The 24,201-nt window shown below is 38.2% G+C and overlaps 1 pseudogene; it reads right to left on the reverse strand.

The window, feature by feature from the left end:
- Nucleotides 1–6,090: 6,090 nt before the first annotated feature.
- LOC125148647 (U1 small nuclear ribonucleoprotein C-like) overlaps nt 6,091–24,201 on the reverse strand; it is a 41,114-nt pseudogene continuing 23,003 nt past the window's right edge.

A 24,201-nucleotide genomic window follows, 5' to 3' on the forward strand; every position in this document is an offset into this window, starting at 1 on the left:
CCATCCAAACCCTAGAGGAGAAAGCAGGAAAAGACCTCTCTGACCTTAGCCGTAGCAATCTCTTACTCGACACATCCCCAAAGGCAAGGGAATTAAAAGCAAAAGTGAATTACTGGGACCTTATGAAGATAAAAAGCTTCTGCACAGCAAAGGAAACAACCAACAAAACTAAAAGGCAACCAACGGAATGGGAAAAGATATTTGCAAATGACATATTGGACAAAGGACTAGTCTCCAAAATCTATAAAGAGCTCACCAAACTCCACACCCGAAAAACAAATAACCCAGTGAAGAAATGGGCAGAAAACATGAATAGACACTTCTCTAAAGAAGACATCCGGATGGCCAACAGGCACATGAACAGATGCTCAACGTTGCTCCTCATCAGGGAAATACAAATCAAAACCACACTCAGATATCACCTCACACCAGTCAGAGTGGCCAAAATGAACAAATCAGGAGACTATAGATGCTGGAGAGGATGTGGAGAAACGGGAACCCTCTTGCACTGTTGGTGGGAATGCAAATTGGTGCAGCCACTCTGGAAAACAGTGTGGAGGTTCCTCAGAAAATTAAAAATAGACCTACCCTATGACCCAGCAATAGCACTGCTAGGAATTTACCCAAGGGATACAGGAGTACTGTTGCATAGGGGCACTTGTACCCCAATGTTTATAGCAGCACTCTCAACAATAGCCAAATTATGGAAAGAGCCTAAATGTCCATCAACTGATGAATGGATAAAGAAATTGTGGTTTATATACACAATGGAATACTACGTGGCAATGAGAAAGAACGAAATATGGCCCTTTGTAGCAACGTGGATGGAACTGGAGAGTGTGATGCTAAGTGAAATAAGCCATACAGAGAAAGACAGATACCATATTGTTTCACTCTTAGGTGGATCCTGAGAAACTTAACAGAAATCCATGGAGGAGGGGAAGGAAAAAAAAAAAAAAGAGGTTAGAGTGGAAGAGAGCCAAAGCATAAGAGACTCTTAAAAACTGAGAACAAACTGAGGGTTGATGGGGGGTGGGAGGGAGGGGAGGGTGGGTGATGGGTATTGAGGAGGGCACCTTTTGGGATGAGCACTGGGTGTTGTATGGAAACCAATTTGACAATAAATTTCATATATTGAAAAAAAAAGAGTTGGTTGCTTAACTGACAGCCACCTCGGTGCCTCAAGCCTATAGGTTTTGATTTCATACCAAATATGAAAGAGATTTGCTAATTGACCAAACAGTCATATTTTAGTTCACATATACTTTCATTGCCTAAGAGATATAAGGTTCCTACCATTTTGTGTTTCATGTGTCTGTAATTGAATTTTTCTTTAATATTTCCTTTGAATATTTTATGTATTAACAATATCAGAGAAATATATGTATGCATTCATATGTATAGGCCTGATGGAACCAGAAAAAAATTAAAGTGAAAAATTGTGTTTTTCAGTTTACCATTTATTATATATTCATGGGGAACTCTAGTGTCTTACCACCTGTGGAGAACCTCTTGAAAAAATAACAAGCAGAAATGACATAATATTTACTTGATGACTAAAGACAAAGTGAGTAGTAAATGATTTAAACTGTTACTTACATCAAAAGTAATTCAGTCTTTGGCCTTGTAGCACTGAGTGTTGGTTGACTATTTCTTTTTCCTGAACCTTCTGGCACGTAGACCTAGACGCTTTAGTATTTTCCATGTAAAGGCTGGAGTGGACATTTACTGTTTTGTGTGTCAATTCCACCCCTCCTTTTAGACCAGCATTTTAACAATCACGCAATGGAAGATGTCATCTTTTTGGCCACAGTGATTGGTCTAAGGATACACATCTGACGTGTGCTGGGCCAACAATAGGATCACCTTTGGCCTCAGTAGGGTGGTGAGACTGTGGGATGTGGGCCTGGAGCTGCCAAACATCATATTCCCTACTCCTTGGTGTGGAGAAGGGTGAGGTTGGCATCCAGAGACAAGCTGAAATGAGAGGTGGAGAGAATGACTATATTTCAGTTCCACGTTACAGCCCCATTTCTACTCATCCTCTTTTTTTCCTCCTAATCTAGTTAAAAAAATTTTTTCCACATTCTACTTTAAGAGTCTGTAAAGGAAGAAAAATTCAGCCACATGCAGCATTTTATGAATTTTGGTAGACTTTGCTGGGTTTTTGGTGGGAGTTACATTCAACATTTCCCTTAAAATATCTCCCAACAGGGGCGCCTGGGTGGCGCAGTCGGTTAAGCGTCCGACTTCAGCCAGGTCACGATCTCGCGGTCCGGGAGTTCGAGCCCCGCGTCAGGCTCTGGGCTGATGGCTCGGAGCCTGGAGCCTGTTTCCGATTCTGTGTCTCCCTCTCTCTGCCCCTCCCCCGTTCATGCTCTGTCTCTCTGTCCCAAAAATAAATAAACGTTGAAAAAAAAATAAAAAAAAAAAAATATCTCCCAACAGCCTTTTATTGCCCTAAAGTCACTCCATCCCATGAGCCCAGTGTCTTTCCTTAGTCTCCCTTCGCCTGTCAGCATTGGGCAATCCTGATTTTTCTTTCTCGGTCTCACTCAAGCAAAACACTTCTCTCTTTTTTTAATGCTGACTACTTCGTCTCTTCCTCAAGAAACCAAAGCCCAGCCAATTTGTTTCTCTTGCAAAGGGGCTTATCAGGGCATCTCTCAAATAAAGGTAATGTTCTCTCTACAAAGGAATTTTTGTACTAAATGCGAAGAGAACACAATTTTCTTCATGTTAGAATATCTGCAATGTTTTTAGATTGTTCTTCTTATTAACTACGCTTCCTACTGTCACTTTCAAGATCCAGTGTCAGCACTTTTATTCAAAGTAGCTCATTTATATCTATTACTTTTCTTTTTCAACCCAATATTCCATGCAAACCTAGATACACCTCTCATCAGAATCTACCACGTACATTCCAAGCTGATTAATATAATCTTAAATATTCAGTTTTTTTTCCTTTGAAGACCTTTTAAAATTCTACCATTTGTACATATTTTAGAATTTAACTGAATGAAATGTTTGAAATGACTTGTTATTTAACTCAAAATGAATGCATGTAGCATATTTAGCAGTCCATCTCTTACTCCCACCTTTCTCTATTTGCCCCAACTGTTCTTGGCAACTATTTGCTGTTAGGATTGGGGTTGTGTCTGAGAGGGCAGGAGATTTGAAAGGAAGAAAGAATAATTCTGTGAAATTTTTTCCAGTGTTACTAAGAAGGGGAATTCTGATTGAAGATGGTTTATAGCTCCAGCCTGGGGCATAATTCTGTATGTGAAAGTTTAATAAGAACACTTGGAAGATATTGGGATAATGCTTAAGGAGGCTTCTTTTTGCTTTCAGCAAATGAGGCATTGAGATTTCCTTAAATACCTTGATTGTGTTGGATGTATTTGCAGCCCCTAATATCAAGAGATAGGGTCTCTTTTCTCCTCCCTTTTAACCTGGGCTGGCTTTTAAACTTGCTTTGGGCAATAATAATGCTGTGGAAGTGATGTGTGACTTCTCAGCAAGGTCTTAAGATGCCTTGCAGTTTTTGCTCATTTTCTCTTGAAATGTTCCCCCATCATACCAGAAATTAGAACTATCCTGCTAGAAAGGCATTGTAGAAGAGAACTGAAACACCCCAGCCAAGAGCCCTAGCTAACCACCAGACAAAGGATTGAGGTCACGCTAGACTTCCAGTTCCAGATGAACTGCCAGGTGACTGCAGCACACAAGTGACCTCATAAGTGAACACATCAGAGGATCTGCCCACCTTAATTGCAGAATCATGAATAAATGCACATGTATCTCCAGTAGAAAGGGAAAGTGGATAAATTAAGGCAGGGTGGAACAATTGCAGGAGAAATGTTCTGTAGTAGGAAAGAGGTGGTAGAATCTAGTCAAGAAAGGAAGGAACTAGATGCATGGAGGAGCTCATCCTCTATAACAGAAGGGAAGGCAGAATATATGGGTACACCTGAAGAAAAGAGGGCAGTTTTGGTGGGGATAAATTTTAAGTTCTCTTCTGATTGCTTCAGTTTTCTTGGTGTGAAGATAATGAGGGTGGTGGGGAGTTGTAGAGTTTGAGGCTAAAAGGAGGTGTGATTTGAAGAATGGGAGTGAGATTGACTGTGGAAATTCAGTTGGATCATGGAGAAGAATGAGAAGCCCCTTGAGGTTAGTGTTTTTACATTTAGCTGACATCTGTCAGGTGTGTACTTTTCTCCAGACATATTCAGATGCTTAGATATAGGTGTGGAGTAGGTAGAAAGTTGGATTTAATCATGATTGGGGCTTAGAGTATGACAGAGTGCATGATGGTCAAGAAAATTGAGCATATATGCAAGGCAGTGGTTGCAATGATGCCCATGGAATACACACTAATAAGTGGGGGAATGAGAGCATGAGATAGGTTAGGATTTTGGAAAAGAGGCAAGATAAATGGATTGAATGCAACCTGTCAGAGCATGTACCAATTGTGTTCTTGTTTAGCACCTGATTCTAGTGTGCATTATAATTTTGGGAAAATTATTTAAATATACCAATTTGTGCAATCTTAACCTTAGAATAAACTCTAAGATTTCTTTGCACCTCTAACAATTTGTTATTCTGTGATTCCATGTGAAAGCACATAATATATATACTAATGAAGAATAGATTCAGTTTTTTAAAAAAGATTATGGCAAACCTTGGTAAAGTTTCTCATGACACCTCAAGGTTAATTAGGCACTTAATTAATTCCCTTGCTTATTTGTTGCATTCTTTTTGGATGGTTGCTACATAGATAAGGATTTTTAGAATAGGTATTGAGAGGTATAATATCTGGAACATATTAAGAAACATGCCTGGAATCACTGGAAGTATGGGCTAGTGGATAGAACTACACATCGGGAGGTAGGAATGCAGGGTTTCTACCTTGGTTTTAACTCTGTTCTCTTCTGTATAAATTATGTTTATTGCTTTTACTATATTTTATTAAAAGTCTTATGGGGCGCCTGGGTGGCGCAGTCGGTTAAGCGTCCGACTTCAGCCAGATCACGATCTCGCAGTCCGTGAGTTCGAGCCCCCAGTCAGGCTCTGGGCTGATGGCTCAGAGCCTGGAGCTTGTTTCCGATTCTGTGTCTCCCTCTCTCTCTGCCCCTCCCCCGTTCATGCTCTGTCTCTCTCTGTCCCCCCAAAAATAAATAAACGTTGAAAAAAAAAGTCTTAGAAACTCTGTGATTGGTGCTTCACTTAAGTATTGACCAAATCAGAGCTAGTCACAGAAGTCCTGGAATAGAAGAATTGTGATTGTATTCTTTTCACTTGTCCATTAGAGTCTGGACTAGAAAATAGCAGCCATGATGGCATTTGGGGAGTGAAAGCAAATAACACTTTTTAACATCCCTGTCAAAGCCTTTTCATTTTAATTGAAAAGCCATGCCATAGCCCTTGCTGGCAGTTACAACTACTGTACCTTACTTCGACGATTGCAGTTTCCTCAGATGTGTCTCCTTTATTCCCTTGTCTCCTGCTACAGTTGATTCTTCATATAGAAACCAGGAGTGATGTTTACAAAAGGTAAATCAGATCATTTTACTTCCCTCTTTGAAATCTTCCATTGACTTCCCATTAGATTTCCAGACTTCATTTTCATCTCTAAGATCTTACAGGAATTGGCCCATACTTTTCTCTGACCTCATCCTAAACTACTTTCCTTTTCATAAACTGTGCTTTAAACACACTGGCCTTTTACTGTTCCAAAAACACGTAGAATTCTTCTGTATCTCAAGGCTTGCAACCAAGGGGTCAGTCCATCTTACTTGAAAAGCTCTTTTAGACCTTCAGGGCTGAGTTTATCTTTTGTAAAAAAAATTGTTTGTTTAACTTTTTTTTTTAAACAGTTGACAGTTTTATTTTCACATTTCACAATACAAATGCTTTTTTTTTTTTTTAAGTCCCACTACTTCCTTGGAAAACTATTCTCTTCTTTGATAGGAAGGAAAACAAGTCTTCCTTGTGATGCTGTTAGAAAACACCCAGAGTCACAGCACCATGATCTCTTGGTGAAATAGAACAAGTAAAATAAAATGGATATAAAGAGGTTCTTGTCTCTCCTTATTTATCTGGTCGATTTGTTCCTGGCCAAGTGGGCACCATCATGGGATGGGCTGGAGGTCTCATCACTGGGGGCCCAGGCATCTTTGACATGTGGCCTCCTGTACGCAGGTTCATTCTAGGAGTAGGTCCCATTGGCATCATCCCAGGAGGAGGAAGGCCCATCATTTGCATCATGGGAGGGCCCCCATATGGGGTGCTGGCATCATACCAGGGTGAAGAGGACCCAGGAGACTGAGGGGAGGTGGGATCATTGCCCTTGAGGAGGAAGAACAGAGAATGGTGTGGGGGGCATCTTCCCTTGCTGAAAGGCAACGGTTATTTTCTCAATCAGGCTCTGAGCGTGCTCTTCCATCCATTTCTGAAAGTAGTCTTTCACATTCTTTTTGTGTTTCTGACCACTGCAGTGTATCTTTCTCATTGATGGAGAGTCATGGGTGAGGTATGTTTTGCAGTAGTGACAGTAGAATTTAGACACGTTGCTCTGTAGGCCATTGGGTACTCCATCCTGCACACCTGGGAAATGACTTGTTTGTTTACTTTTTGATTGTGTGTGTGTGTGTGTGTGTGTGTGTGTGTGTTTATTTTTGAGAGAGAGAGAGAGAGAGAAAGCAGGAGAGGGGCAGAGAGAGAGAGGAACAGAGGATCTGAAGCAGGCTCTGCAGTGAGAGCAGTAAGCCTGATGTGTGGCCCAAACCCACAAACTGTGAGATCATGACTTGAACTGAAGTTGGATGCTCAACTGATTGATCCACGCAGTTGCCCCTACTTTTTGATTTTCTTTTTTCTTTTTTTTTAATTTATTAAAAAAAAATTTTTTTTAACGTTTATTTATTTTTGAGACAGAGAGAGACAGAGCATGAACGGGGGAGGGTCAGAGAGAGAGAGGGAGACACAGAATCTGAAACAGGCTCCAGGCTCTGAGCTGTCAGCACAGAGCCCGACGCGGGGCTTGAACTCACAAGCCGTGAGATCATGACCTGAGCCGAAGTCGCACGCTTAACCGACTGAGCCACCCAGGCACCCCTACTTTTTGATTTTCTATCTCCCTTTGAACTAAACAGAAATAGATGATATGCACTGTCAGTCTCATTGGCTGGTATAGCTTCTATGCCTTGGAAAGCACTGGGTAGGTGCTCAACAAATACTTTTTTAATAGAGGAAAAAAAAGACCTCAAAAGTGGGTGGAGTAGAAGATAGCTTATCTGGAGTTAATGAGGCTAGGCTATTCTATGTCAAATTACTTGACTGTATTATCTGTCCCTTGACTTTTAAAGCTTTGAGTCTTGACAGATTTGTAGCCTTCAGGACTGTCCTCTTAAAATACAATTAGCCTTGTGAGTTCATCTCTCAAATCAATGTCTACTAATATTTTAGTTCTTAGTGACCACCCAGGGAGAAATAGGACATAGAATGTGCAAGTGACAGACCATCAGGAGCGGGGGTGTAAAAAAAACAGAGGGCAAAGGACCAGCAGGCAGGAATATTAGGGACAAAGAGATGAAAAGCTGGTAGCAGGAGAATTCTGTCAGAATTTTGTCTACAGTGGGAACATTTTTGTTTCTCATTCTATAAGATAGTGCCCTGTTATCTGGTACTGTATCAGAAAGTTTTTTTTTTTTTTAAGCAGTTTCTTGATAGTTTTTCAGGGTTACAAATAAATTGGAGAAGAAGGGAAAGCTAAGCATTCTCAGTTAAAAAAACAAAAGGTGGAAGCAACTATTGCATAAGATACTGTATGCTGCTCAGCATGAGTATTTCAGGGAAAGATTTGGTGTCTTGTAATGTTGCAGTTACTATGGTAACAATGCATTTTTAATGGTACCATTAAATGGCAGTGTAACTACTTGTAACTAAGGAGTGCTGAATAGTCACAGCTGTGTTGTTTGGAGTTTATGTGTCTTTTCTACAGTATGGTTTTTTATGACTTAAAAATAAAAGTGTTGTATAACAGAATATCACTTTGGTACGTGATATATGTACTTTTAAGAAATAGAATGGAGAATGTTAATTATCCCGTTAACTATACCTTATACACACACACATACACACATGAGTAAACACACATATGTGCATGCTTTACAGATGAAGATCTGGAAAGAAGATTAAGTAGCTTTTCTCAGCTCATTTAGCTATTGACAGAATTAGCATGAGAGCTCAGGTTTTTGGACTGATATAACAGTTTCTTTCTGACCTTACATACTAGTTCTGCTCAACACAGCACTATGTATACAACACACTCTATATTCTTTTCACACATTGCAATTGGTAAGAAAGTGCAATGAATTTCTATCATCCTGTAGGGTTATAAGGTGGTTGGGACCTAGATCAAAGAGTAGTGAATAATATAATTGAGTCTGTAGATGGAATTCAAGAGATCCGTAAACCCTTTAAAATTGTTTGCAAATAGGTATATGCATATGCTCATTTTTCTAATGAGGGACTTTATCAGGTTCTCAAGGAATTGGTATCCTCTCCCAAAATAGGTGATGAATTACGGCTCTTTCCCAATTTAGGATATCAAAATGGAAAAGTAAATGGCATATTGAGAAAAATATTTGTTATGATTTGATAAAAGATTAATATTCTTAATTTATAAAGACAATATACACATCAGGCTAAACATCAAGACCCAGTTGATTCCCTGAAGCAAGAGAAACAGGAGCAAAAATAAAATATTGGGACGACATCAAAATAAACAGCTTCTGCACAGCAAAGGAAACAATCAACAAAACTAAAAGAACGTTCAGAATGGAAGATATTTGCAAATGACGTATCTGATAAAAGGTTATTATCCAAAAAATATAAGGAACTTATAAAACTTAACACCCCAAAACCAAATAATCCAATTAGAAAATGGGCAGAAGACATGACTAGACATTTCTCCAAAGACATCCAGATGGCTAATATGGAAATATGCTCATCATCACTTATCATCAGAGAAATGCAAATCGAAACTACAATGTGGTATCACCTCACACCTGTCAGAAAGGCTAAAATCAAAAACACAAGAAACAACAGGCTTTGGTGAGGATGTAGAGATAAAGGAACTTTCTTGCACTGTTGATGGGAATGCAAACTGGTGTGGCCACTGTGAAAAATAATATGGAAGTGTTGAAATAGAACTACCCTACTATCCAGTAATGTGCTACTGGGTATTTACTCAAAGAATACAAAAACACTAATTCAAAGGGATACATGCACCCATATATTTATAGCAGCACAATTTACAACAGCCAAGATATAGAAGTAGCCCAAGTGTCAATCAGTTGATGCATAGATAAAGAGGAGGTGATATATACATACAATGAAATATTATTCAAGCCATAAAAAGGAATGAAATATGCCATTGACAACAACGGGGATGGAGCTAGAGAGTATAATGCTAAGTGAAAGAAGTCAGAGAACAATGAATACTATATGATTTCACTCATGTGGAATTTAAGAAAGAAAAGAAACAAGGAAAGGGGGAAAAAAAAGAGAGACATACCAAGACACAGACTGAGCTATAGAGAACAAGCTGATGGTTACCAGAGGAGAGGTGTGTGGGGGGATGGGTTAAATAGATGATGGGGATTAAGGAGTGGACTTGTGATGAGCACTGGGTGATGTTTGGAATTGTTAAATCACTATATTGCACACCTGAAATTAATATAACATTGTATGTTAACTAACTCAAATTAGAATAAAAATTTAAAAAAAGACCCAGTTGAAATTATAGTGAAGGAAATGAATGGAAGATATGCAGACGGGGAGTATAAATGGCTAATAGAAATGAAAATTATTCATCCGCTTTAGCCATCAATGAAATGCAAATTAAAACAATAAAAATTTTACCATTTTAACACAACGAATTAGCTCAGATTAAACACAACCACAATAATGTTCTTTGTGATGAAGAGATAAAGGGATAAACAGATTGCTCTACTGTTGCTAGGAGTATAAATTGGGGCAGAGGTTTTGGAAATCAAATTAATAATTCAAGTTAAGAGTTGTTATGCCCAGAATTCGTGATCCCCAAAGACCACCAGGGAACTGAGTCCGATGCAAAAGCAGAGCCTTTATTAGAGCTAGCTCGAACTCAATCCCCTCGCTGCACCGACACAGCGGTGAGATGTGGGGAGAGAGAGCTAGTTTCAAAAACACAAAGGTTTTATTGGGGTCTAGGGGCAGTTGGTGAGGTAATGGCTGTGGCCTCAGCCGATTGGCTGGGGAAGGGTTGGAGTCCTGTTGCGCAGGTCGCCGGGCGAGTTTTGATTGGGAAGTTTGAACGGGTGAGCGGGAGGTTACTCAAAGGGAGGAGGTGTGGTCAAGGTGAAGGACACAGAACAAGAAGGAGTCGGCAGGCATAGGCCCGCCCTTTCAGAGTCTTAAAAATGTTCATAACCAGTAATTCAAATTCTAGGATATAGTTCCATTCTAAGGCAATAATAAATGCTTACTAAAATTTGTTATAAAAGTATTTCTCCTTGTGGTATCTAAAATAGTAAGAAATATGAAAGAGTACACATATCCAACATAGGGAAAGGATTAAATAAATTACAGTATTCCTCCAAGTCCAATAAATTGTCTTGAAATTTTTGTTCATGGTGTGGAAAACTCTTATGATATAATATTGCATTTAAAGACAACACCTAGACTTCTAAAATGCTTATAGAGTATAATTCCAAAATGATATAAATAATAATATAAATTCCATAGAAATAAATTCAACAATAATAGAAAGAAATAAACTAAAATATAAAATGGTTATCTTCTGGGTTATGTGGTTAATAATTATTTTTCTCTTTTTTTGTGTTGTGTATTTTCTTAGATTTCTGAAGTGAATGTATATATTATCAGAAATGAAATAAAAATTATTTAAAAGTTTTGCTGAGTTTTTTTCTTGTATTACCTCGATTGTTCTAATTTGGCAAAAATCTATTGTCCTAAATAAAGAATGGCAGAAACTAGAAGGACATCTTTTGAAAAAAATTAGACTTTTTTTCTTTCATTTAAAAATTATATATGTAATCTCTTTTTTGGGTCAGATGTTGGGGAAATACATATGAATAAGATGTTGTTCCTGCCATGTACATTTTATAGTCTACTAGGAAGGATAGACATGTAACAACTATACTAAAATAGCTCCTGAGTACCTTGTAATATGACAACAGGAAGGAAGGAATAATGAAGTTTTCCTGAGGAAGTAGAGGGAAGGGGTGACATTTGGTTCCAGTCTCAAGTGATGGGTCGTGACATGGGCCAAAGTGAAAGGATCTTCCTCATAAAGTAGGGTATGAGAGCACAAAAAGGCAATGCTATTTAGAGCACAGGTGCCTTTGATTTGATTAGGAAGGTAGAGAAAGGCCATCTGTTGAAAGACCGTAAGATGTCTGTGTCTTATCTTGTAGGTACAAAGGGGTCATGAAAATCAGAATCATCTAAATAAGTGATCAGATTTGATCAGATAAGTATGTGATGGAATAATCTCTTATCACAGCAACAGAAATTATGATATAATAGTCAATTGCTTCAGTAATGATTTAAATATTTTCATGGAAATTATACTCAATAAGGTAAAACTTAAAAAAAAAATTAAAGTTCTATCAAGGTGCTATTTTCCACTGCATTATCTCATAGAGAGTGTTTGATATTGGGGATGCATTGGTTGGTCATATCATGATGTTAATGAGGCCAAAACCACAGTCACCCCTATTAATTTAGTTGACAGAAAAAAGATTTTGTTTTGTGGCTGCCAGCTCAGTGAGGAAGCTGAACTGCATCCATACCAGTCTTAACTTTAAGTTGATTAAAGTGTGGATTCTCTACATGTGTTTCATTTCCATATTCCAGTGAAGCCAAGTGGTGGTCCTTAGGACAATAAAGTTATCAGATGGTTATCAGTTATCCCAGAATGCTCTGGCCATCTTTGGTTGGCCCAAGTATTATTTCTGAACTAAGTAACCTTCTTCCTCCCTCCCTCTTTCTCTCTCTCTTTTCTTTTTTCTTTTCTTCCTTTTTATTTATTTTTGAGAGAGAGAGAGACAGAGTGCAAGTTGGAGAGAGGCAGAGAGAGAGGGAGACACAGAATCTGAAGCAGGCTTCAGGCTCTGGGCTGCCAGCACAGAGCCTGACATGGGGCTCGAACCCACAAACTATGAGATTATGACTTGAGACCAAGTCAGAAGCTCAACTGAGCCACCCAGGCTCTCCTCCCCTCCCCTTCCTTCCCTTCTCTTCCCTTTTCTTTCCTTTCTTTCTTCTTCTTTTCTTTCTTTCTTTCTTTCTTTCTTTCTTTCTTTCTTTCTCTTTATTTTCTTTCCCCTTCCTTCCTTCCTTCCTTTTGTTGTTGTTTTGCTATTTTTATTTATTTTTAAAATTGAGACATAATTGGCATATAACATTGTACTAGTTTTAGGTATACAATGAAATGATTACAGGGGTGCCTGGGTGGCTCAGTTGGTGGAGTGTCCGACTTTGGCTCAGATCATATCACAGTTCTTGAGTTTCAGCCCAGCATCAGGCTCACTGCTTTCAGTGCAGAGCTTGCTTCAGATCCTCTGCCCCCCTCTCTCTCTGCCCCTCCCCTGCTCACATGCTCAGTCTCTTCAAAAGAAATAAAACATTAAAAAAAAAGAAATGATTACAATAAATTTAGTTATCCATTACCACACATGGTTACAAAAATAGTTTTGCTTGTAATGAGAACTTCTAAGCTCTATTCTCTTATCACCTTTTAAATGTACAACATAGTTTTAATTATAGTTACTATGCTGTGTATTACGTCCCCAGGACTTATTTATCTTATTAAACTGGAAGTTTGTACCTTTTGACCACCTGCACCCATTTTGCCCACTCTTCACTACCTGCCTCTGGCAGCCACATAATCTGTTTTCTGTATCTATGAGTTTAGTTTGTTTTTGTTTTTGTTTTGTTTTTAGATTCCCTTTTTAGAACTTCCATTGTTTTTCTTTAAAAAAATTTTTTTAATGTTTATTTTTCAGAGAGAGAGACAGAGAGAGAGAATGAGGGAGGGGTAGGCAGAGAGGGAGGGATACCCAGAATCTGAAGCAGGCTCTAGGCTCTGAGCTGTCAGTGCAGAGCCCCATGCAGGGCTCGAACCCATGAACTGTGAGATCATGACCTGAGCCGAAGTCAGATGCTTAACCAACTGAGCCACCAGGTATGCCCCAATTTTTTAATGTTTATTTATTTTGAGAGTGAGAGAGCATGTATGTGTGTGTGTGCGTGTGTGCATTGGGGGAGGGGCAGAGAGAGAGGGAGAGAGAAAATCCCAAGCAGGCTCTGTGCCACCAGCACAAAGCCTGACATGGGCCTTGATGCCAGGAACCATGAAATCATGACTCAGGCTGAAATCAGGAGTTGAAAACCCAACCACTCAGCCACCCAGGTGCCCCTTTTAGATTCTGTATGTAAGTGATATCATACAGTCTTTGAAGGTCATCCATGTTGTTGCAAATGGCAGAATTTCCATTTTTTTAAAGTTTATTTATTTATATGAGGAGAGAGAACACAAGCAGGGGGTGGGGGCAGAGAGAGGATCCCAAGCAGGCCTATGCTGTCACTGCAGAGCCTGATGTGGGGCTCGATCTTATGAACTGTGGAATCATGACCTGAGCCGAAATCAAGAGTTGGATGCTCAACCAACTGAGCCATCCAGGGATCCCAGAATTTCCTTCTTTTTTTATGGCTGAATAATATTCATATGATATATGTGTGATATATACATATCACATTTTCTTTATCCATTCATCCTTTGATGACACATAGGTTGTTTCTGTGTTTTGGATATAGTAAATAGTGCTGCAATAAGCATTGGGATACAGTTTTCTTTTTCTAAAAAAATTTTGTTTTTAATGTTTATTCATTTTGGAGAGATGGAGAGAGAAAGAGTGTTAGTGGGGGAGGGGCAGAGAGAGAGGGAGACAGAATCTGAAGCAGGCTCCACGCTCTAAGCTGTCAGCACAGAGCCTACTGGGGGACTTAACTCATGAACCATGAGATCGTGACCTGAGCTGAAGTCGGACGCCCAACCCACTGAGCCACCCAGGCGCCCCAGTTATCTTTTCAAGATAGTGATTTTGTTTCCTTCAGATAAATACCCAGGGTGGAATTTCTGGATCATATGGTATTTCTATTTTTAATTTTTTAAGGAACCTCCATACTGTTTTCCATAGTGGTTGCACCAATTAAGATTCCTCCTGACAGTGCACAAGAGTTTCCTTTTGTCCACCAAGTCACCAACACCTGTTATTTCTTGTCTTTTTGATAACAGACATTCTAACAGGTGTCAGGTGATATCTCATTGTGGTCTAAACTTTATATATTCATGAGTTACAACATGGGTGTACTTGCCTTGAAGTTTCAGATATCAGTGTTTTTCAAGAGGATCACTTTTTTTTTTCAGGACTTTAATTCATTATTTCTGAATTGTGGTGTTCTCTTGCCTCTTAGTTGTAATAGTAGGAGAGTAAGAGTAGTAATAGAGATAAACAACCTCCAAATTAACCTACACCTATACTCACATTCTTGGTTATATTTTAAAACCACCTATCAGTTTAGTTTATATTTAAGATGTGTAGCTCCAGACAAGTGGGGTTAGTTTTGGTTCCTGGGTACTTGTGGTGATTATGTATAAATATTACTTAAGCATTTCTTTCTTTTTTTTTTTTTTTATAAAGTTTTCTTTTTTTTTTTTTAAATTAATTAATTTATTTATTCTTTTTGGGACAGAGAGAGACAGAGCATGAACGGGGGAGGGGCAGAGAGAGAGGGAGACACAGAATCGGAAACAGGCTCCAGGCTCTGAGCCATCAGCCCAGAGCCTGACGCGGGGCTGGAACTCCCAGACCGCGAGATCGTGACCTGGCTGAAGTCGGACGCTTAACCGACTGCGCCACCCAGGCGCCCCACTTAAGCATTTCTTGATGCCAAGTTTTCTTCTATCTGCTGAGTGGTACATGCTATTCCTTCCCTTATTTAAGATGATAATGTTGCCCAGTGGAAGAGGATTAGTTTGGGACACAGAAGACAGTTCAATTTCAACTTCAAAAGTTTCCTCTATGATTTTTAGCCAGGAATCATTTAAACTCACAGTAATTCATTTTCCCTGTATATATATTTTTTATTTTTTAGTCATATGTTAGCCCCAGTTGGTTATCTGAGACTTAGGTGATGAACTATTTAGAGAAATATTGAAATAGAGGAAGAATTCAGGAACGGATTTTAAAAAATAGGAGTAATTTATGGAAGATAAGATAAAACAATAGTAAGGAAGATAATGAAGTGTGAAATTTAGGGAATCTCCATGAGAGGTAGATATGTACAAGAAAATCCAGGGATCAAGAGAACATGAGCTGGTTTTGTTAAAGGAAAGTAGGGGATGATCTGAAATAGTAATAATAATAATGATGATAATGATGATAATAATGTCAGGACTTTCAATGAAAGGACTTTCAAATATCTGATGTAGAAGGCTCTGGAGAATGAGACATAAAGAAGTAATTTAGTGAAGTAAATTATGGGGGATATTTTTCTGTTTTGTGGTAATAGGGCAGGATGAATCACAAGCCATAGACTAAACTTGGTTTGTTTACTTGGAGTCTAAGAAAACAGCTTAGGGCTATTTACTAAAAACACCCTTGGAAATATTATATGTAGATACCTCTTTGATAGATTATACTCTACTTTTGCTCTGAGATTTTCAACATTAGAGAAGAAATGTGTTTGTTCAGAGCTTTAAAAATTTTTTAATAGACTTTATGGAGCAGTTTTAGGTTTACAGAAAAATTGTGCAAAACTACAGAGAGTTCCATATACCTACCTCTTTTCCTCTACACAGTTTCCCCTATTTTTAACATCTTAGGTTGGTGTGGTATATTTATTACAATTAATGAACCAATATTGATGGATTATTATTATTTTTTTATTTTTAATATGATATTTATTGTCAAACTGGTTTCCATACAACACCCAGTGCTCACCCCAACAGGTGCCCTCCTCAATACCATCACCCACCCTCCCCGCCCTCCCACCCCCCATCAACACTCAGATTGTTCATAGTTTTTAAGAGTCTTTTATGGTTTGGCTCCCTCCCTCTCTAACTTTTTTTTTCCTTTCCCTCCCCCGTGGTCTTCTGTTAAGTTTCTCAGGATACACGTTAAGAGTGAAAACATATGGTATCTGCCTTTCTCTGTATGACTTATTTCACTTAGCATAACACTCTCCAGTTCCATCCATGTTGCTACAAAAGGCCATATTTCATTCTTTCTCATTGCCACGTAGTATTCCATTGTGTGTATAAACCACAATTTTTTTATCCATTCATCAGTTGATGAACATTTAGGCTCTTTCCATGATTTGGCTATTGTTGAAAGTGCTGCTATAAACATTGGGGTACAAGTGCCCCTATGCATCAGCACTCCTGTATCTCTTGGGTAAATTCCTAGCAGTGCTATTGTTGGGTCATAGGGCAGATCTATTTTCAATTTTTTGAGGAACCTCCACACTGTTTTCCAGAGCAGCTGCACCAGTTTGTGTTCCCACCAACTGTGCAAGAGGGTTCCCGTTTCTCCACAGATGGATTATTATTAACTAAAGTCCATAGTTTACATAAGAGTTCACCCTTTATGTTGTACATTCTATTGGTTTTGACAAATGCAGAATGTCATATATCTACTATTACAGTATCGCATGGAATAGTTTCAATGTCTAAAAATTTTCTGTGCTCCCTCTAATCATCCTGCTCTCCTTCCTGTTATTTCTTCCTTTCTCTCCCTCCCTTGCCCTGAACCACTGGCAACCATGCATCATTTTATTGTGTCCCACCCCTAGTTTTGTCTTTTCCTCAATGTGATATAGTTAGAATGATCACTATATAGCCTTTTCAAATTGGCTTCTTTAACTTAGCAATATGCATTCAATTTTCCTCCATGTCTTTTTGTGGTTTGATAATTTCTTTATATTGATGAATAAAATTCCAAAATTGTATGGATGTACCATAGTTTGCTTATCCATTTATCTATTTAAGGACATCTTTGTTGCTTTCAAGTTTTGGTAATTATGAATAAAGCTGCTACAAACCTTTGTGTGCAGTCTATTAAAAAAAAACTCACTTAAGTAAAATAGTAAGTAGTGCAGTTGCTGGATCATATGGTAAAAGTATGTTTAGTTTTGTAAGAAACTGCCAAACTGTCTTACAAAGTTGGCTGTGCCATTTTGCATTCCCACCAGTGATGAATAAGAGTTTCTTTTCCTTCACATCCTCACCAGTATTTTGGTGGTGTCACTGTTTGGATTTTAGTTATTTTATAGATGTTAGTGGTATGTCAATATTGTTTGAATTTGCAGCTCTCTAATGACATGATATTGAGCATCTTTTCAAAGTTGTTTTCTTATTGTTGAATTTTATGAGTTCTTTGTATATTTTGGATACAAGTCCTTTATCAGATATGTGTTTTGCAAAGATTTTCTCCCAGTATGTGGCTTGTCTCTTCAGTTTCTAAACAGTGGTTTTTGCAGAGCAGAAGTTTTTAATTTCAATGAAGTTATATTTATCAATTTTATTCTTTCATTGATTGTACTTTTGTTGTATCAAAAAATTCATCACCAAAGTCAAGATCACCTTACTTTTCCCCTATTTTAGTTTGTAGAAATTTTAGAGTTTTGCATTTTAATTAAGTGTATGATCCATTTGAGTCAATTTTTGTGAAAGTGTAAGTTCTGTGTCTAGATTCTTTTTTATTTTTTCTTTTGCATGTGAATGTCCAGTTGTTCCAGCACCATTTGTTGAAAAGACAGTCTTTTTTTGATGGAATTGTGTTTGCTTCTTTGTCAAAGATCAGTTGACTGTATTTGTGTGGGCCCGTGTCTGGACTTTGTGTTCTGTTGCATTGATTTTTTTTTTTTTTTTTGCCAATATCACACTATTTGATCACTGTAACTTTATTTATTTTTTATTAAATTTTTTTTTTAAAGTTTTTATTTATTTTTGAGACAGGGAGAGACAGAGCATGAACAGGGGAGGGTCAGAGAGAGGGAGACAGAATCTGAAACAGGCTCCAGGCTCTGAGCTGTCAGCACAGAGCCCGACGCAGGGTTCGAACTCATGGACCGCGAGATCGTGACCTGAGCCGAAGTCGGCTGCCCAACCGACTGAGCCACCCAGGCACCCCGATCACTGTAACTTTATAGTAAGCCTTGAAATTGGGCAGTACCAGTCCTCTAGCTTTTTTCTTTAGTATTGCATTGGCTATTCTGGGTCTTTGCCTTTTCATATAAACTTTGAAGTCATTTTGTTGATAATCCAGTTTGTGTGATGCATTGTAAGCAGAGAGATGGAAACACAGAGATGTAAGCAGAGAGATGGAAACTAAGAAAGAATAAGAAAGAAATGTTAGAAAAATAAAGAATACCTTTGGGGCACTTGGGTAGCTCAGTGGTTAAGTGTCTGACTCTAGATTTTTGCTCAGGTCATGATCTCATGGTTTGTGAGATCAAGGCCCATATCAGGCTCTGAGCTGACAGTGTGGAGCCTGCTTGGGATTCTCTCCCTCTCTCTGCCCCTTCCCTGCTTGTGCTGGCTTTCTCAAAATAATAAAACAAAAAAGATTAAAAAAATGAATAATACCTTTGATAGGCTCATCAGTAGAGGAAAGACTCAGAGAGAATGAAATTAAAAAGCAAAAAGAAAAGAATGAAAAAACATGACACAGGATATCTAAGAACTGTGGGGCAGTTGTGAAACATGTGGTGTGTGTAATGGGAAGGACAGAGGAGAAAAGAGAAAGGAACAGAAGAAATGATTGAAATAATAATGATTGGGAATGTTCCAAAATTAATTACAGACACCAAACTACAAATCCTGGAAGCTCAGAGAACAGCAAGCAGGATATATACCAAAAATTCACACTTGAGCATATCATATTCAAACTCAGAAAATCAAGAACAGAGAAAAAAATCTTGAAAGGAGAGGTGGGGCTCCTTATCTACAGAGTACCTTATCTGTAGAGTAGCAAGGATAGGAATTACATCACACTTCCCTTTACAAACCATGCAAACAAGAAGATAGGGAAGTGAAATATATAAAGTGTTGAACGAAAACGCCCATCAAACCAGAATTCTGTATCTAGCAAACTTATCTTTCTTGAGTGAAAGAGATAGAAACTCTTTTAAAACAAACAAAAATTCAGAAAATGTGTTGCCAGTACACCTACTATACAATAAATGTTTTAAAAGTTTCCCAGAAAGAGGAGCAATGATATAAGTCCAGAAAGTAAGATCTACATGTAGAAAGAAAATGTTAGAGAAGGAATAAATAAAGGTAAAATAACATTTTTATTTTTCTTATTAATTGATAGAACAAATAATAGCAACATATATTGTGTGGTAATAGCTTATGGATAAATAAAATGAATAATAGGAATCTTATTAAGGTCAGCTGGGAGGAACAGGAATATTTTATCAGATACCTGAACTACCTATGAAGTGGTATAATGTTACTGGCTTTAGATTAGTTGAAAATGTTTATTGCAAGTCAGCTGAACACCGTACTTTGCACATTGTCATTACAGATGTTGATTAGGATATTCCTCTTTGAATATCTGTTTAGGATATAGTCAGCATTTTCTCCTCTTCTATATAACTGATCAAAGCTGTTCAGTTCCATCCCCAATCAGTAGCATTGACTATAATATTCTGCCTGCTCCCATTTCCCCTCCCTTCTCTCTGCTTTCTCAAAGTCAAAGGTGCTGACAGAAAGAGAGTTGATGAATGTTAGTGAAGAGGGGGCTGCAAAATGAAATTCATCTTTTTCTTACACGCATTTATGTCTTTGAAGGGACATGCAATTAAAAAAATACATGAGGTGAATTGTTATTGAGATCTATTTATTTTCTAGGTGGTAATAGCAAACGACAACAGCAATGCAATTTTTGTTGAGTGTATGGTGACATGTTAAGTACTGTGAGGAGCAGATATGAGAGGTCTTGTCCTTATTTTAATAATTTTTATTTCTGTCAAAGCCCTTATTTCCAGACTACAGGATCTAACAGATTTTAGTGGAAAAATGATTTGCTGGCTCACAAAATTGCCAGGAGGACTAGAGAAGCTGACTTGAAGTCTATGCCACAGAACTGGCCAGCAGAGATGCCTCTGCCTCTCTGTCCTCCCCCACTCCCCACCTCCTGCCCATATGCATTTGCACTTTCAGCATCTATGACTTGGGAAGATGGATGCCACCCTATCACCATTGCCCTTGCGGACCTGCTGCAAACCCCCTTTTTCACCAGAAAATTCTTTTCAATCTCTACTTTGCATCACTAGGACTCAGTTCAAAGCCTGATGTGGGTTCATCAGATAAGTGACAGCTATTAGTTTCCTTGAAACTGTAGTTCAGATACTAACAGCATCCTCATAAGTTGAGAGCTTGCTGGAGTTGCAAATTATGTGGCTCCAGTGTCTTACTGAGTCAGAATCTCAGGGAGTATTTTAACAAGTTCTCTTGGTTTGGGGAATCCTCAGGCATAGCACACCGTGCCCACTAAAGTCTGAGGAGGGATTATGTAGGTAACGTATCCATACCTGCCATGGAAGCCAGGAAACAAAAAGTGGCAGGAATTTTCAGCTTTTATAGTAGGGGATGGCCCAGCCTGTCCTGAAGATTGACAAGGTAGGGGGAGTACTCGGACATAAGAAATGGGTTCAGTTGTTAAGTAGCCAAAAAGAAGGATACCTGTTCAGTATGGCTATTGTTCTTAAGAATGTTGTTGCTGAACTTCCTGCAGTCTATAATGATTAACCAGTGGAATTTAATCTGCTTTGTTAAGGGTACCTCAGAGTTAGCTATATCCCTATTAACCACACTCCACCACGTGATTGTGGTGTCTTCTTTAGTGACTCGTGTCATGCTCACTGTCCTTTCCTCAACTTCCATTTTTCTTTTCCCTCCTCCCTTCTCCTCTCTGCCTCTCTAATGTTCCTTCTTGTTTCCTCTAGGATCATTTCAAAGTTGATTGGAGGTGTCTTCCCTTAAGGTTTCAGTGAGAAGGGAAGTCGTTTTTCTGTATTAAAGGCTGCAGTAATCACTGGTTTATGGAGTTAATAAAGCTTTTAGGGGCAATCTTTTTTATTTTTTATTTTTTAGGCAGGCTAAGAAATTATACACCCAGGGCTTGCTCTAGGCAAAGCATTGAAGCTGAGAATTTGATTTTAGTGCCTCCGAGCTGTCTTTCCTTCTTTCCCCTCTCACAGCTTCCCTTCTTATTTCACTTTCACCTTCAGTTATAAGCTGCCCTCCATCTCTCACCCCAATCAAAACTTGCTCTTAGGTAAGAATGCTATCCTTAATGACTCTATCAGTCAATAATACAAAGAATCACCTCTCTGAGAGTATTTAAAGTACCCCACCGCCTCCAGTAGAGGAATCAAAGGTTTTGTTTTCGCTGAAAACAAATTTCAAAAACAGTAGTCAATTGGAGAAGTTATGACTTGTATCCACTCATTTGATGAATTAAGGGATCCTACTCATAAACTTCCTCCACTATTTTCCCCACTGATTTTAATTTTCTCGTGCTCATTGTTATAGTTAGAGAAGGTATCAGAACTTTCTCCACTCTACCTATGACTCATGACAGGTGAAAAACCCTGGAAGAGATGTATTTCAGGAATGCTCTGGCCTTCAGGAGCCAACACAGGAATGTTCTATCCTCCTCCTCTCCTATTCACCCCCCACTTCCCCAATTCAGAGACTCGTTTTTCATGATTCAGAAATAGCCCTTGTCAGAGTTGCTAGCTGTTATATGCCCTCCTTGCCGGAGCCAATCTTTCCCGTGGTCTTGACTTCTTGACTCTGTATCATTCAAGGATCAAGGTCCCAAATAAACCATTTCTTTATAGCACATCTTAAAATTCTTTTCAGAAGAAAGAAATGTGACCCTTCTACTTTTCATAGCCAATAACTTAAGGGACTGGCATCTGGGTTGATTGGACTACCCTGTCCTTGTGGAAAAAGGCACTTTTTAGGAGATAAATGAGGACAGGGAGTTCTGTTTTATAGAGGTGATCTTGAATTTGACCCTAAGCACATATAGTATAGGGTAAACATCAGGTTAATGTAAACAATCACAGCAGAAATTGGATGAGGAGACTGGAAAATGGAACCAGATCTCACAGTACCCAAAGTGTTATAATGCCAATAATTGGGTTTCTCTGTGGTTGGAATTAACTTTAAAATTTGTTTTTTTATTTTTGAGAGACTGAGGGCAAGCAAGGGGAGGGACCGAGAGAGAGGGAGACACAGAATCTGAATCAGGCTCCAGGCTCTGAGCTGTCAGCACAGAGACCTACGTGGGGCTCGAACTCATGGACCGTGGGATCATGACCTGAGCCAAAGTCAGACGCTTAACCGACTGAACCACCTAGGCACCCCTGGAATTAACTTTTTATACCAACTTAATTGTTAACAGAAACAATGACATTTATGTGATGTAGTTACTAGGAGTGAATGATGATAAAACAAATTTAAAAATTTTGTATGAAAAAAAGATAAACTGGAAAAAATATATCACAGACAAGTTGTTAATATATCTAATATATAAGAGGTACTAAAAATAGAGAATATACCAAAATTCTATAGAAAAATTGGCACAGGATTTGAACATGCAGTTAGTATGAAAAGAAGTAAATATGTCCTACAACATATAAATAGACATATAACCTTGTTCACATTGAGAGAGACAAATCAAAATTAGGCTGATACTTTTTCTTACCTATCAATTTTAACTGCCTCTGTAAATATCATTGTTTGATACTCATCATATTCTGTTGGGGAGCCTGGATAGAAATAGGCATTTTAATTTATTGCTTATAGAAGGCAAAGTTGTAGAACTCCTATGGGATGTGTATCATTCTATGTAGCAAAATTACATATACATGTGTGTTTTGACCCATAATCCTACTTTTAGGTATCTATTAAGATTCACTGGCGAAAACCACAAAATGACTGATATGCAAGGTAATTTATTGCAGTACCATCTCTAATGGAAAAGACTGGGAAAAATACAATTGATCATCAATAGGGGAACTGGTAAATAAATACTGGTGCAGTTACATAAGGCACTGCTATGTAGATGTAGTCAGAAATGGGAATGAGCTCTATACATTGGTATAGAAGGATCTCTAGGATATAGCAAGATACAGAAGAGCATGTACAGTATGCTATCTTTTATTTAAGAAATTAGGGAGGGATAGGAATATAATATATATAATATTCACATATTATATACAAAGTATAGTATGAAACGTTTAATACATAATGTACAATGCATAATAATAATTACTAAGGTATTAGGGTTTTCCAGAAATTTAGAATTGATAGGATATGTGTGTGTATACAAAGATATATATATATATATATATATATATATATATATCTTTATTTTATTTTAAGGAATTGGCTTATACACTTATGAAGATTGGCTATTCCAAAATATTAAAGGTGAGCTAGCAGGCTGGAGACCTATGAAGAATTAATGTTGTAGTGTGAGTCTCACTTTGCTGGCAGACTCCTTCTTGCTTGAGGGAGGTCAATCTTTTGCTCTATTCAGGCCTTCATCTGATTGTATGATGCCCACTGACATTATGGAAGGCAATCTGTTTTGATCAAAGTCTACCAATTAAAATGTAAATTTCATCCAAAACACTGTCATAGAGACATCCAGAATAATGTTTGATTAAATATCTGGACACTGTGGCCCAATCAAGTTGACACATTAAATCACCTATCACAACTATAAATAATATGAGATATATTTGCTTATATTTAAAAAAATGAGGGGCGCCTTAGTGGCTCAGTTAAGCGTCTGACTTCAGCTCAGATCTCATGGTTCGTGAGTTCGAGCCCTGCATCAGGCAATGTGCTGAGAGCTCAGAGGGTGGAGCCTGCTTCGGATTCTGTCTCCCTCTCTCTCACTGCCCCTCTCCCACTCGCGCTCTGTCTCTCTCAAAAATAAATAAACATTTAAGAAAAAAAAAACGAAAGGGAAAAGCTCAAAACTGATTTTCATTTTTTTTATTTTTAAATTTTATTATTATTTTTTCCTTTCATTTTGT

The sequence above is a fragment of the Prionailurus viverrinus genome, chromosome D3 (assembly GCF_022837055.1).
Source record: "Prionailurus viverrinus isolate Anna chromosome D3, UM_Priviv_1.0, whole genome shotgun sequence".
Taxonomy (NCBI): domain Eukaryota; kingdom Metazoa; phylum Chordata; class Mammalia; order Carnivora; family Felidae; genus Prionailurus; species Prionailurus viverrinus.